The 17,048-nt window shown below is 39.4% G+C and overlaps 1 long non-coding RNA gene across 1 annotated transcript in view; it reads right to left on the bottom strand.

Annotated features, from left to right (window-relative positions):
* The window catches only part of LOC129057729 (uncharacterized), an 82,169-nt gene extending 65,720 nt beyond the window's left edge, over positions 1–16,449 (bottom strand). Inside the window, exon 1 of the long non-coding RNA XR_008522468.1 lies at positions 16,342–16,449. This is a non-coding gene — a long non-coding RNA (uncharacterized LOC129057729). The remainder of the gene's footprint in view (positions 1–16,341) is intronic.
* Between the last annotated feature and the right edge of the window lie 599 nt (positions 16,450–17,048).

Below are 17,048 nucleotides of genomic sequence, written 5' to 3'. Positions count from 1 at the left end.
TAAGGGCAGCCAGAGAAAAAGGTTGGGTTACCAACAAAGGGAAGCCCATCAGACTAACAGCTGATCTCTTGGCAGAAACTCTACAAGCCAGAAGAGAGTGGGGGCCAATATTCAACATTCTTAAAGAAAAGAATTTTCAACCCACAATTTCATATCCAGCCAAACTAAGCTTCATAAGTGAAGGAGAAATAAAATACTTTACAGACAAGCAAGTGCTGAGAGATTTTGTCGCCACCAGGCCTGCCCTCCTACAACAGCTCCTGAAGGAAGCACTAAACATGGAAAGGAACAACCGGTACCAGCTACTGCAAAAACATGCCAAATTGTAAAGACCATCAAGGCCAGGAAGAAAGTGCATCAACTAACGAGCAAAATAACCAGCTAACATCATAATGACAGGATCAAATTCACACATAACAATATTAACCTTAAATGTAAATGGGCTAAATGCTCCAATTAAAAGACACAGACTGGCAAATTGGATGGAGAGTCAAGACCCATCAGTGTACTGTATTCAGGAAACTCATCTAACATGCAGAGACATACATAGGCTCAAAATAAAGGGATGAAGACCTACCAAGCAAATGGAAAACAAAAAAAGGCAGGGGTTGCAATACTAGTCTCTGATAAAACAGACTTTAAACCAACAAAGATCAAAAGAGACAAAGAAGGCCATTACCTAATGGTAAAGGGATCAATACAACAAGAAGAGCTAACTATCCTAAATATATATGCACCCAACACAGGAGCACCCAGATTCATAAAGCAAGTCCTTAGAGACCTATAAAGAGACTTAGACTCCCACACAATAATAATGGGAGATTTTAACACCCCACTGTCAACATTAGACAGATCAACGAGACAGAAAGTTAACAAGGACATCCAGGAATTGAACTCAGCTCTGCACCAAGCAGACCTAATAGACATCTACAGAACTCTCCACCCCAAATCAACAGAATATACATTCTTCTCAGCACCACATCGCACTTATTCCAAAATTGACCTCATAGTTGGAAGTAAAGCACTCCTCAGCAAATGTAAAAGAACAGAAATTATAACAAACTCTCTCTCAGACCACAGTGCAATCAAACTAGAACTCAAGGTTAAGAAACTCATTCAAAACTGCTCAACTACATGGAAACTGAACAACCTGCTCCTGAATGACTACTGGGTAAAAAATGAAATGAAGGCAGAAATAAAGATGTTCTTTGAAACCAATGAGAACAAAGACACAACATACCAGAATCTCTGGGACACATTAAAGCAATGTGTAGAGGGAAATTTATAGCACTAAATGCCCACAAAAGAAAGCAGGAAAGATCTAAAATTGATACCCTAACATCACAATTAAAAGAACTAGAGAAGCTAGAGCAAACAAATTCAAAAGCTAGCAGAAGGCAAGAAATAACTAAGATCAGAGCAGAACTGAAGGAAATAGAGACACAAAAAAACCGTTCAAAAAATCAATGAAACCAGGAGCTGGTTTTTTGAAAAGATCAACAAAATTGATAGACTGCTAGCAAGACTAATAAAGAAGAAAAGTGAGAAGAATCAAATAGATGCAATAAAAAATGATAAAGGGGATATCGCCACCGATCCCACAGAAATACAAACTACCATCAGAGAATACTATAAACACCTCTACTCAAATAAACTAGAAAATCTAGAAGAAATGGGTAAATTCCTCGACACGTACACCCTCCCAGGACTAAACCAGGAAGAAGTTGAATCTCTGAATAGACCAATAACAGGCTCTGAAATTGAGGCAATAATTAATAGCTTACCAACCAAAAAAAGTCCAGGACCAGACAAATTCACAGCCGAATTCTACCAGAGGTACAAGGAGGAGCTGGTACCACTCCTTCTGAAACTATTCCAATCAATAGAAAAAGAGGGAATCCTCCCTAACTCATTTTATGAGGCCAGCATCACACTGATACCAAAGCCTGGCAGAGACACAACAAAAAAAGAGAATTTTAGACCAATATCCCTGATGAACATCGATGCAAGAATCCTCAATAAAATACTGGCCAACTGAATCCAGCAACACATCAAAAAGCTTATCCACCATGATCGAGTGGGCTTCATCCCTGGGATGCAAGGCTATTTCAACATATGCAAATCAATAAACATAATCCATCATATAAACAGAACCAAAGACAAAAACCACAAGATTATCTCAATAGATGCAGAAAAGGCCTTTGACAAAATTCAACAACGCTTCATGCTAAAAACTCTCAATAAATTAGGTATTGATGGGACATATCTCAAAATAATAAGAGCTATTTATGACAAACCCACAGCCAATATCATACTGAATAGGCAAAAACTGGAAGCATTCCCTTTGAAAACTGGCACAAGACAGGGATGCCCTCTCTTACCACTCCTATTCAACACAGTGTTGGAAGTTCTGGCCAGGGCAATCAGGCAGGAGAAGGAAATAAAGAGTATTCAATTAGGAAAAGAGGAAGTCAAATTGTCCCTGTTTGCAGATTACATGATTGTATATCTTGAAAACCCCATTGTCTCAGCCCAAAATCTCTTTAAGCTGATAAGCAACTTCAGCAAAGTCTCAGGATACAAAATCAATGTGCAAAAATCACAAGCATTCCTATACACCAATAACAGACAAACAGAGAGCCAAATCATGAGTGAACTCCCATTCACAATTGCTTCCGAGAGAATAAAATACCTAGGAATCCAACCTACAAGAGATGTGAAGAACCTCTTCAAGGAGAACTACAAACCACTGCTCAACAAAATAAAAGAGGATACAAACAAATGGAAGAACATTCCATGCTCATGGATAGGAAGAATCATATTCCTCCATGGATAGGAAGAAAATGGCCATATTGCCCAAGGTAATTTATAGATTCAATGCCATCCCCATCAAGCTACCAATGACTTTCTTCACAGAATTGGAAAAAACTACTTTAAAGTTCATATGGAACCAGAAAAGAGCCTGCATTGCCAAGTCAATCCTAAGCCAAAAGAACAAAGCTGGAGGCATCATGCTACCTGACTTCAAACTATACTACAAGGCTACAGTAACCAAAACAGCATGGTACTGGTACCAAAACAGACATATAGACCAATGGAACAGAACAGAGCCCTCAGAAATAATGCCACACATCTACAGCTATCTGATCTTTGACAAACCTGACAAAAACAAGAAATGGGGAAAGGATTCCCTATTTAATAAATGGTACTGGTGCTGGCAAAACTGGCTAGCCATATGTAGAAAGCTGAAACTGGATCCCTTCCTTACACCTTATATAAAAATTAATTCAAGATGGATTAAAGACTTAAATGTTAGACCTAAAACCATAAAAACCCTAGAAGAAAACCTAGGCAATACCATTCAGGACACAGACATGGGCAAGGACTTCATGTCTAAAACACCAACAGCAATGGCAACAAAAGCCAAAATTGACAAATGGGATCTAATTAAACTAAAGAGCTTCTGCACAGCAAAATAAACTACCATCAGAGTGAACAGGCAACCTACAGAATGGGAGAACATTTTTGCAATCTACTCATCTGACAAAGGGCTAATTTCCAGAATCTACAATGAACTCCAACAAATTTACAAGAAAAAAACAAACAACCCCATCAAAAAGTGGGCGAAGGATATGAACAGACATTTCTCAAAAGAAGACATTTATGTAGCCAACAGACAAATGAAAAAATGCTCATCATCACTGGCCATCAGAGAAATGCAAATCAAAACCACAATGAGATACCATCTCACACCAGTTAGAATGGCGATCATTAAAAAGTCAGGAAACAGCAGGTGCTGGAGAGGATGTGGAGAAATAGGAACACTTTTACACTGTTGGTGGGACTGTAAACTAGTTCAACCATTGTGGAAGACAGTGTGGTGATTCCTCAAGGACCTAGAACTAGAAATACCATTTGACCCAGCAATCCCATTACTGGGTATATACCCAAAGGATTATAAATCATGCTGTTATAAAGACACATGCACACGTATGTTCACTGCAGCACTATTCACAATAGCAAAGACTTGGAACCAACCCAAATGTCCAACAATGATAGACTGGATTAAGAAAATGTGGCACATATACACCATGGAATACTATGCAGCCATAAAAAATGATGAGTTCATGTCCTTTGTATGGACATGGATGAAGCTGGAAACCATCATTCTGAGCAAACTATCGCAAGGACAAAAAACCAAACACCGCAAGTTCTCACTCCCAGGTGGCAATTGAACAATGAGAACACTTGGACACAGGAAGGGGAACATCACACACTGGGGCCTGTTGTGGGGTGGGGGGAGGTGGGAGGGATAGCATTAAGAGATATACCTAATGTAAATGACGAATTAATGGGGGCAGCACACCAACATGGCACATGTACACATATGTAACAAACCTGCACGTTGTGCATATGTACCCTAAAACTTAAAGTATAATAAAAAAAGAAAGAAATTACTTAGTGGGTACACTGTACACTATTCACTCAAAGCCTAGACTTCACCACTATGCAGTATATCCATGTAACAAAACTGTACCTGTACCTCTTAAAATAAAGAAAAGAAATAAAAATAAAGCTACCATACAATTGAGAAATTTCACTGCTGTGTATATACCCAAAAGAAAGGAAATCAGTATATTGAAATATCTGCACTCCCATGTTTGTTGCAGCACTGTTTACAATATCCAAGATTTAGAAGCAACCTAAGTGTCCATCAAGAGATGAGTGGATACAGAAAATGTAGTACTTGTACACAGTGAAGTAATATTCACCCATTAAAAATGAATGAGACCTTGTCATTTGCAACAACCTAAATGGAACTGGAAGCCATTATGTTAAGTGAAAAAAGCCATGCACAGAAAGACAAACATTGCATGTTCTCACTAATTTGTGGGATCTAAAAATTAAAACAATTGAATTCATGCAACTAGAGAACAGGATAGTTACCAGAATTAGGAGGTTAGCGAATGAGTGAGGGGGAGGTGGAAATAGTTAATGGGTATAAAAAAAAAATAGGGTTGATCTGGCAAGATGGCCAAATAGGAACAGCTCTGGTCTGCAGCTCCCAGAAAGACAAATGCAGAAGGCAGGGAATTTCTGCATTTCCAACAGAGGTTCCCAGTTCTTCTCATTGGGTCTGGTTAGGCAGTGGGTGCAGCCCATGGAGGGTGAGCAGAAACAGGGTGGGGTGTTGCCTCACCCAGGAAGTACAAGGAGCCGAGGGATCTCCTTCCCCCAGCCAAAGGAAGCCATGAGGGACTGTGCTACCCGGCCCGGATACTACACTTTTCCCACAGTTTTTGCAATCAGCAGATCAGGAAATTCCCTCGTGTGCCTATACCACCAGGGCACCCAGTTTCAAGCACAAAACTGGGCAGCTGTTTGGGATGATGCTGAGCTAGCGGCAGGAGCCTTTTTTCATACCCCAGTGGTGCCTGGAACTCCAGCAAGACAGAACCGTTCACTCCCCTGGAAAGGGGCTCAAGTCAGGAAGCCAAGTTGTCTCACTCAGTGGGTACCACACCTATGGAGCATAGCAAGCTAAGAACCACTGGCTTGAAATTCTCACTGCCAGCACGGCAGTCTGAAGTTGACCTGGGACTATCGAGCTTGGTCAGGGGAAGGGCATCCACCATTACTGAGGCTTTAGTAGGCAGTTCTCCCCTGACAGTGCTAAGGAGGCCAGGAGGGTTGGACTGGGTGGAATTCACCACAATGCAGCAAAGCAGCTGTGGCACAACTGCCTCTCTAGATTCCTCCTCACTGGGTGGGGCATCTCTGAAAAAAAAGGCAGCAGCCCAGTCAGGGGCTTACAGATAAAACTCCCACCTCCCTGGGACAGAGCACCTGGGGGAAGGGACGGCTGAGGTCACAGCTCCAGCAGACTTAAACTTTCCTACCTGCCGGCTCTGAAGAGAGCAGCTGATCCTGAAAAGGAGGATTCTCCCAGCAGTGAGCGAGCTCTGCTAAGGGAAAGACTGCCTCCTCAAGTAGGTTGCTGACCCCTGTGCCTCCTGACTGGGAGAGACCTCCCAACAGGGGTCGATAGACACCTCGTACAGGACAGCTCCAATTGGCATCAGGCCGGTGCCCCTCTGGGATGAAGCTTCCAGAGGAAGGACCAGACAGCAATCTTTGCTCTTCTGCAACCTCCACTGGTGATACCCAGGCAAACAGGGTCTAGAGTGGACCTCGAGCAAACTGCAGCAGGCCTACAGAAGAGGAGACTGACTTAGAAGAAAAAAAGAAAAAACTAACAAACAGAAAGCAACAACATCAACATCAACAAAAAAAGACCCCCACACAAAAACCCCATCCAAAGGTAATCGGCCTCAAAGATCAAAGGTAGATAAATCCATGACGATGAGGAAAAACCAGCACAAAAATGCTGAAAATTCCAAAAACCGGAGTGCTTCTTCTCCTCCAAATGATCACAATGCCTCTCCAGCAAGGGCCCAAAACTGGACAGAGAATGAGATTTACAAATTGACAGAAGTAGACTTCAGAAGGTGGTTAATAACAAACTCCTCTGAGCTAAAGGAGCATGTTCTAACCCAACACAAACTAAGAACCTTGATAAAGGGTTACAGGACCTGCTAACTAGAATAACCAGTTTAGAGAGGAAAACAAATGACCTGATTAAGCTGAAAAACATAGCATAAGAACTCCATGAAGCATACACAAGTATCAATAGCTGAACTGATCAAGCAGAAGAAAGGATATCAGAGATTGAAGATCAACTTACTGAAATAAGGCATAAAGACAAGGTTAGAAAAAAAAGAATGAAAAGGAATGAACAAAGCCTCCAAGAAATACGGGACTATGTGAAAAGATCAAACCTACATTTGATTGGTGTTCCTGAAAGTGACGGGGAGAATGGAATCCATTTGGAAAACACACTTCAGGATATCATCCAGGAGAATTTCCCCAACCTAGCAAGACAAGCCAACATTCCAATTCAGGAAATACAGAAAACCCCACTAAGATACTCCTCGAGAAGAGCAACCCCAAGACACGTAATTGTCAGATTCTCCAAGGTTAAAATGAAGGAAAAAATGTTAAGGGAAGCCAGAGAGAAACATCAGGTTACCCACAAAGGGAAGCCCATCAGACTAACAGTGGATCTCTCTGCAGAAACCCTACCAGCCAGAAGAGAGTGGGGGCCAATATTCAACATTCTTAAAGAAAAGAATTTTCAACCCAGAATTTCATATCCAGCCAAAATAAGCTTCATAAGCAAAGGAGAAATAAAATCCTTTACAGACAAGCAAATGTTGAGGGATTTTGTCACCACTAGGCCTGCCTTACAAGAGCTCCTAAAGGAAGTACTAAATATGGAAAGGAAAATCTGGTACCAGCCACTGCAAAAACAAACCAAAATATAAAGAACAATGACACTATGAAGAAGCTGTATCAACTAATTTGCAAAATAACCAGGTAGCATCATGATGACAGGATCAAATTCACACACCTAACAATATTAATCTCAAATGTAAATGGGCTAAATGCCCCAATTAAAAGACACAGACTGGCAAATTGGATAGAGTCAAGACCCATCAGTGTGCTGTATTCAGGAGACTCATCTCACGTGCAAAGACACAGGCTCAAAATAAAGGGACAGAAGAATATTTACCAAGTAAATGGAAAGAAAAAAAAAAAGCAGGAATTGCCATCCTAGTCTCTGATAAAACAGACTTTAAACCAACAAAGATCAAAGAAGACAAAGAAGGGTATTACATAATGGTAAAGGGATCAATGCAACAAGAAGAGCTAACTATCCTAAATATATATGCACCCAATACAGGAGCACCCAGATTCCTAAAATTTGTTTGCTATTGCTTCTCTAGTTCTTTTAATTGCAATGTTCAGGTGTTTATTTCAGATCTTTCCAGTTTTCTGATGTGGGCATTTAGTGCTACAAATTTCCCTCTTAACACTGCTTTAGCTGTGTCCCAGAGATTCTGGTATGTTGCCTCTTTGTTCTCATTGATTTCAAAATACTTATTTCGGCCTTAATTTTGTTTTTTACCCAGTATTCATTCAGGAGCAGGTTGCTCAATTTCCATGTAGTTGTGCAGTTTTGAGTGAGTTTCTTAATTCTGAGTTCTAATTTGATTGCACTGTGGTCTCAGAGACTGTTTGTTATGATTTCCATTCTTTTGCATTTGCTGAGGAGTGTTTTACTTCCATGTATGTGGTCAATTTTAGGATAAGTGCTATGTGGTGCTGAGAAGAATGTAAATTCTGTTGATTTGGGGTGGAGAGTTCTGTAGATGTCTATTAGGTCTGCTTGGTCCAGAGCTGAGTTCAAGTCCTGAATATCCTAGTTAATTTTCTGTCTCATTGATCTGTCTTATATTGACAGTGGGGTGTTAAAGTCTCCCACTATTATTGTGTGAGAGTCTAAGTCTCTTTGTAGGTCTCTACGAACTTGTTTTAGGAATCTGGGTGCTCCTGTATTGGGTGCATGTATATTTAGGATAGTTAGCTCTTCTTGTTGCATTGATCCCTTTACCATTATGTAATACCCTTCTTTGCCTTCTTTGGTCTTTGTTGGTTTAAAGTCTGTTTTATCAGAGACTAGTATTGCCATTCCTGCTTTTTTTTTTTTTTGCTTTCCATTTACTTGGTAAATATTCTTCTATCCCTTTGTTTTGAGCCTGTGTCTTTGCACATGAGATGGGTCTCCTGAATACAGCACACCGATGGGTCTTGACTCTATCCAATTTGCCAGTCTGTGTCTTTTAAAAATTTAATGACTGCCCTGCTGGGTTTTGGACTGTATGGGGCCTGTAGCCCCTTTGTTTTGGCCAATTTATCCCTTTTGGAATATGAGTATTTACCCAATGCCTATACCTCTTTTGTATCTTGGAAAAAACTAACTTGTTTTTTATTTCACAGGCTCATAGGCAGAAGAGACTAGCCTTGTCTCAGATGAAACTTTGGACTTTTGAGTTAATGCTGGAAGGAGTTAAGACTTTGGAGGACTGTTGGAAAGGCATGATTGTATTTTGCAATGTGAGAGGACATGCGATTTGGGAGAGGCTGGGGTGGAATGATATAGTTTGCATCTGTGCCCTGACCCAAATCTCATGTTGAATTGTAATTTCCAATATTGGAGGTGGGGCCTTGTGGGAGGTGATGAATCACGGATGCTATTCTCATGATAGTGAGGGACTTCTCACAAGATCTAGTTGTTTAAAAGTGTGTGGTACCTCCCCCATCTCTCTCTTTCTCCTGTTCCAGTCATGTAAGACATGCCTGCTTACCCTTTACCTTCCACCATGATTGGAGCTTTCCTGAGGCCCCCCAGAAGCTGTCATGCATTCTGTACAGCCTGTAGAACCATGAGCCAATTTAACCTTTTTTCTTTTTAAATTACCCAGTATCAGGTATTTCTTTATAGCAGTGCAAGAATGGACTAATATAAGATCCCTGATGGGAGATGATGAATAGGGCATTACAAGGAGGAAAGAAGAAATCATCAAAAGTATGGCAATCAAAAGGAACATGATATATTGAGGAAAATAATAACCAAACCAGTTTGGAGGGAGCAGAAGTTTTTTTCAGGGAAGTAGTAGGAGATAAAGTTGGATGGTTGATTGAGACAGAAATCTGGGAGCCCGTAAAGATCAAGCAGAAACTTATTTGTGGGATATAAAAATCAAAATAATTGAACTCTTAGAGACAGAGAGTAGAAGGGTGGTTACCAGAAGCTGGGAAGGGTAGTGGGGGCCTGGGGGAGAGGTGGGTGTGGTTAATGGGTACAAAAAAATAGAAAAAATGAATAATACCTACTATTAGATAGCACAACAGGGTGACTATAGTCAATAATAACTTAATTGTACATTTTAAAATAATAAAAATAATATAATTGGATTGTTTGTAACACAAAAGATAAATGCTTGAGGGGATGCATACCCCATTCTCCATGTTGTGATTATTATGCATTGCATGCCTGGATCAAAATATTTCATGTACCACATAAATATATACGAATACCCACAAAAATTATGATTTAAAAAAAAAGACCAATCAGAGAATTCAGACTCTATCCTGAGACATTGGGATAGTCTTAAATGTGTTTTAATACTTGGATGATGAACAAGATGGTGACTTGAAAGATAAACCAAACACCAGGAAAGTGAGGAGACTGCACTAGAACCAGATAGACCACTTAGAAAGTAAGAAGTGATTAATTCTGAACCAGGGAGACTAAAACAGGAATCAATAAGAGGAAACAGAAAGATTTATCATTAAAACTTTGGAAGAGTGAGGGGACAGAGGGAACATCAAGAATGACAGATTTCCAGCTTACATGATTCAGAGAATAAAGTTCTGAGAAAAAAAAAAAAAAGAAAGCCAGGAAAAAAAAATAAAATGTTAGACCTGGAAAATTCCTTTAAAATTTTCATGTCCACATGCTGTCTTTTATAGATAATGACTTCAGACAAAAGCTAGTGCTGGAGAAAATAGAGAGGCTTTGCTTTTAGTGAGTTTTCAGAACATGATTCTCATCACTTCAGAGGCCAGGAATGGAAACACCCACTTACAGGAAACAGCACCAGCCTTAGGCAGAGTCACATCTGGCCCCTGCATGAGGCTCATCCCACCTCTCTTGCTCCCTCTGTGCTCCCCAGAATCTGCCCTAAGCATGGGGTCATCTCCCCTCTGAATCTTGATGGCTTTCTCATTTCCCTGCCTGGAGTCACCCTTTACCTAAGTCTGTGCATTTTACTTTGGCCCCAGATTCATCACCTTTGCTTATACCTGCCCTGGGAACATTTGTACTAGTTCCATAGTCCCCCTTTCTCCATTCTTCTTTGTTCACTCCTCCACATTCATTCATCCAATATCTTTATAAGTTCTGGAAATAGAATGGTAAGCAATACATTTTCAGTGCTTTCAAAGGCTTACATTCTAAAATGAAAGCAAGTTCTCTCTCACTCTCCTAAAAGAGGAAACAAATAATTACAACAAAATAATTTAAAATTATGGTAAGCACTAGGAAGAATAAAAAATCTGTGATGAAGATAAGCAAAAGAATATAGAATTGTGAATACAAAATTAGGTAGAAAACTAAGTTTATCAAGAACGAGAAAAGGGGCCAGGTGTGATTTACACCTGTAGTCCCAGCACTTTGGGAGGCCAAGGCAGGAGGACTGGTCAAAGCCAGGAGTTCAAGATCAGCCTGGGCAGCAAAGCAACACCTTGTCTCTTAAAATAAATAAATAAATTATTAATAAGAAGAAAATAAATCACACAAATTACAAATTTTTAAAAGTGTATAGAAACTTCAGTTTTAAAAAATCTTTCTAGTGATTTGAACCTTTTATGATTATGAAGTGATGCACTTTATCGCTAATAATAATTTCAATCTTAAAGTCTACTTTTGTGATAATCATATAACTACATGAACTTTTTTTAAGTTATGATAAAACTAACTATGGTGTATCTTTTTTCCATTATTTTACTTTCTACCTTTTTGAAACTTTGTTTTTAATCTTTCTCTTATAAACAGCCTATACTGGTTTTTTCTTAAATTCAATTTTAAAAAACCTTGTTTCTTAACTGGAGCATTTAATCCATTTACGTTTAGTGAAATTACCGATATTTTTTAGTTTAGATCTGTCATCTCATTATGTGTTTCATTAAGCCATCTCTTCTATGTTCCTTTTCCTCTCTTTTCATGCATTCTTTTGGGTTGGTTACTTTTTATTATTCTACGTTTTTTTAATCTACTTGTTTGGAAGTTCCACACACTTTTCCACTCTCTTAATGATTATCCTAATGCATCATGAGGGCTTTTTTTGTTTTGTTTTATCTGGCTTATTTCTTTATTTATCCTAATTGCCTGAGTACAACCTCCAATACAATGTTAAATAGAAGTGACAAGAGCACATATCCTTTTCTAGTTCCTGATATTAGGAGGAAAACATTCAGTGTCATGCTATAGCACCTAGCTCCCAGATGAGATTTTTAAGCTCGGATTTTATCTCTATGAATGTAGTAAGCATAGTGGTTCTACAATCCATATTGAATCATTTTGGTATTTTTTTTTTGAGACAGAGTCTCACTCTATTGCCCAGGCTGGAGTGCAGTGGCATGATCTCAGCTCTCTGCAACCTCTGCCTCCTGGGTTCAAGCGATTCTCCTGCCTCAGCCTCCCAAGTAGCTGGGATTACAGGCATGCACCACCACGCCTGGCTAATTTTGTATTTTTAGTAGAGACAGGGTTTCACCATGTTGCCCAGGCTAGTCTTGAACTCCTGACCTCATATGATCCACCCGCCTCAGCCTCCCAAAGTGCTGGGATTATAGGCATGAGCCACCATGCCCAGCTTCATTTCAGTATCTGATGTCTCTTCTGAACTACTTTTTCTGCTGGTTCTGGCTTATGTTTTATCTCTTGGTGTATCTCATTGTTTTTCATAGTTTTCAGGCCATTTTTAACTTATTAATAGAAACAATTTGAAGCCTTAGATGGTGTTATTTTCCTTCCGAGAGACTTTTTTCCTTCTGTCAGGTACCTGGTGGGAACCAAGGTTTTCTGAGTCACCAAGGTGACCTACCAAAATATAGTCCATATCCTTATTCCCAGGGCACATCTGTCTTAGTCAATTTGGGCTGCTATAACAAATTACCCATAGACTAGGTGGCTTAAACAACAAATATTTATTTCTCACAGTTGTTGAGGCTAAAACAATCAAGGTCAAGTTGCTAGTAAAGCCAGTGTCTGGTGAGGCACTCTTCCTGGTTTGCTGATAGCCATCTTCCTACTATGTCCTCACATGGTAGAGAGCAGGGAGAGAGCAAACTTCTTATAAGGGCATTAATCCATTTCCTAAGGGCTCCATCCATATGACCTAATTACCTCCCGACAGCTCCACTGATATGGTTTAGATCTTTGTCCCCACCCAAATCTTATGTCAAATTGTAATCCCCAGTGTTGGTGATGGGACCTGGTGGGAGGTGATTGGAGCATGGGGTTGGTTTCTCATGAATGGTTTAGCACCATCCTTTTGGTACTGTTCTCATGATAGTGAGTGAGTTATCATGGGATCTGCTTACTTAAAAGTATGTAGCACTTCCCCTCATGTTCTCTTGCTCCTGCTCCCACCATGTAAGACAACTGCTCCCCCTTTGCCTTCTGCCATGATTGGAAGTTTCCTGAGGTCTCCCCAGAAGCCAAGCAGATGCCAGCATCATGCTTCCTGTACAGCCTGCAGAATCATGAGCCAATTAAGCCTCTTTTCTTTATAAATTACCCAGTCTCAGGTATTTCTTTATAGCAGTGCAAGAATGAACTAATACATCCACCTTCTAATACCATCAAATGTGGTGGATTTGGAGTCAAGATTTCAACATATAAATTGGGAGAAGGACACAAACGTTTAGTCCATAGCAATATCCCTTTGAGATCTGAGTCCTGAGCAAGGAGTGTTTCAACAATTTTCCCACCATTAGAGGGCACAGGACTCTTATCCCTGTCCCTGCCAAAGTAGTGTGTGACTCTACCTTTCATCCTTTTCCCTGGAATAGGAACATGTACCCAGCATAAAAATATTTTTTAATGGTGAAGCCCTTCAGGGTCTTAACCTCCTGCCTCCAACTTTTATCTCCTTCCTACACTAACCTACCAAAAGTGTAAACTAGTCCCAATCTTTGAACATCAGCCAGGCAGAAGCCACTGAGGCTGCCTATCTTTCTCAAGCTGATCACAATTTCATAATTCTTCACTATTGTTTTTCCTTATTGTTCCTTTTAAGACTATTTTTTCTGCCCAGCTTTTAGTTGTCTTTAGAGAGAGGGTTATTACCAAAGCCAGAAAATTCTATTTTCATTTTAGTGACACTGCTTCCCAAATAGTAGATGAGAGGATATTTTTCTTTTTAGATGTGTAATAATCCATCTGATTAACAAAGAAAGAATGAAAAAATCTGAATATCATTGTTTTATAACAGCCTATGAAGTAATGCATGTAGGCATCTAATTAATATCTGCTATATCACTAAGTGAGGGATATCCAGACATCAGCATAGGAGAATACAATGCCACCTATGAAGTAGTCACCCCCTCAAAAAAAATCAAACCTGAATCGAGTCTCTCCAAATCTAGCCTCTAAAGCCATCAACAAATCTATAAGAAATACTGAGGACAAAGGGACGTGTTAAAATATACTACAAATAAATAGTAATGGAAAAAAACAAGGTTGGGGGGACTTACATATTAAAATAGATTTACAAAACATAATAAATCACAATGCATTGATCTTATTCAAATCTTGATATTTTAAAAACTGTCAAAACTATGCTATTTATAATGTAATTGAGAACTTGAACACTGACTCAAAAATATTTGATATTTTAAAGCATTACATTTTTAAATATGATAACACTATTGTGGTTATGTTTAGCAAAAAAGGAGTATGTATATTTGTGTCTGTACATATATGTGTATATATGTACATATAGTATATAATTGCATATTATATAATCTACTACACATACACACATATATTAAGTATAATAGTTCTGGATAAAAAATTTGCTTAAAACTAACACAGGGAGGTAAGAAGTGAAGGAGAGTATGGATGCAGACAAAAACCAAGACTATTATATAGAGAATGGGAGAATGGGTTGGTGGGGGAAAAGAATGCAAACAAGATCATTTTGGAGCCTATTGTAATGTCCAGATGATAGATGATGCTGGCACGGACTAAGGTAATGAAGCAAAATAGAAGAATTTGAGATATATTTTGACTTTGAGATTTCTGTGAGAGATTCATGAATATGTAAAGTAGATAATAGCCAAGGAGAGATAACATAACTTGGGATGAAAGTATATCAATGAAAGGATGATTTTTAAATCTAGGGGAATTAATGAGCCCATTCAGGTCAAGTATATTAAGGCAAACATTTATTGAACCCTAATATATCAGTCACTTAGTAGATTTACAGCCTGGATGGGGGAGACAAGTCAATGGCAAATCCTGTGATAAAATATGGGCAAAGTGGAGTGTCAGCTGCAATGGAAGCAAGATCCCTCTCTACCCTGCTCCCCAACCAGTCACGGGGGATGAACTGTGAATAAGAGTTAACAAACTTAAATGACATCTGAAATACTGTCATCAACCGAATTGTTCAACTTGCACCAAAGGAAATCATTGTTTTTATTGATAACATCATTCTTTCAGCTTTATCTTTTCAAAGACTGAATTTTAACGGTTTCAGGCTCTGGGTAAAATGACATGCCTGTATCTTGGATGCCTTCAGGAACAGATGGGGCCTGACATGTTCAAAGCAGTCATAAGCAAACTAAAATCCAATTTTCCTTGGTAGGAGGGCACTGGAACAGCCAAGTAGTCTGGAGGGAGAGGCTGGGCTGGGAGTATGTTCTTGCTGGTTCACAAGGCCTATTTATACAACCCCACATGCCCTTCAAGTTTTCTCCTGCCCTGAAAGTACAGGCTGCAAATGAGCACTAGTTTATGGGCACAGCTGATTCCAATCTCTCACTTGTCATGAACTAATGTTTTATGATGTGTTGAGGTGACCCCTGGCTAAAAAGACTCTGTATAAATGCTTTTTATTGTTTTCTTGTTTGTGATGTATTGAGCCAGAGGATGTGCGTAACCTGATCAACCTAGTAAAAATTTTAATCTCCTCTATTTTTATGGCCTTCCAGGAAAAATTCCATTTAGGGGAAAAGTAATGACTTTCAGAACTAATTCTCAAACATCCCAATAACATGTTACCGAAAATGGGCCCACTCCTATCAGGGGTCTTCACTCCTCTAAAAGTTTTCCTAATAGTTTTTGTTTGGAGATTGGTGTGTTCAAGCACTTGAGAGGCAGGGTCTTTGTCAGTGGAGGGGGTGGTGGGGTCACTGAGAGTGTATGTGGGAGGGACGGGGGAAAGTCTTAGGAGTTACGGGCTTCAATTTGCTGTTAGGATGCCATCTTCGAGGGCCTTCGGCCCACCGAGACTAGAGGTTTTGCTTGCTATCAAATCTCTAAAAATGGTAATCACAGCTAAACGAACAATCTCATTTAATTCTCACAATAAGCCTGTCAAAAAGGTATACCACATATACACCCTGCATTTTACAGATAAGGCAACTAAGGCTGAAAAAAGTTGTGACTTGTCTGGGACCACACAGCTTGGTGGGAAGCAGCTTTGACTTCGTTGCTTCTGATCTCTGTGTCTACTTTAGCAGAGGTTTGCTCCCCCCACCTCTATTCAAAGACCCTAAGAGCCAAAGGAGAAGAGATTTAAGAGCAACATTCATGAGAATTGCAACATCCTCCATGCATAACATCCTCAGTCTAGTGATTCTTACCTTGTTTCCACCTCATTCCCATAACAGTTGATGTACACCTGGTATTACTTCACCAGCACGAGACATACAAGTGGGAGTTAACCATCTGTAACTCAACTTCCTTCCCTCTCACTTAAAGAGAAACACATCAGAATCCAGGTAAGAGTGATATTAAATTTTCTCCAATTTATTTTTATGTAAGTCACTCACAAATATTCCATTATTAGTAACAACAAATTATTAGTAGCACAAATTACTTGCAATGTAGTTTCAAACTGTCACCAGAAGAGATACCTGTTGCTTTACCCCTGTGATGAACACTTATTCTTTCTCAAACCTACTACTGTTCTCTACCATAACCACCCACTCTCACCTTTATCTACTGAGCTCTCAGCATCTCATAAAAAGCATGGGATTCAGAGTTCAGACATAGGTTTGCATCCTGGCTCTGACACTTACTAACTGTGTGACACTGACAAGCAATTAAGTTTCTCTAAGACTCAGTTTTCTCTTGTATAAAATAGAGATAAAATAGTATCTGCCTTATGCTATTGTGAAAATTTAGTGGCAATAGATAGATAGTAATTGGATATGCAAGTTATTACAATGTCTGGCACACATTAACCACTGACTAAATGTTAACTACCTTTTATTACTTTATCCCATATCTATCCAGTTCACATCCTCCACTCCTTTTCTGTCAAGTTTTCATGGGCCTGTGTTTACTT

The sequence above is a fragment of the Pongo abelii genome, chromosome 12, assembly GCF_028885655.2.
Source record: "Pongo abelii isolate AG06213 chromosome 12, NHGRI_mPonAbe1-v2.0_pri, whole genome shotgun sequence".
NCBI lineage: Eukaryota > Metazoa > Chordata > Mammalia > Primates > Hominidae > Pongo > Pongo abelii.
This window is presented reverse-complemented; position numbering and strand designations above follow the sequence as displayed.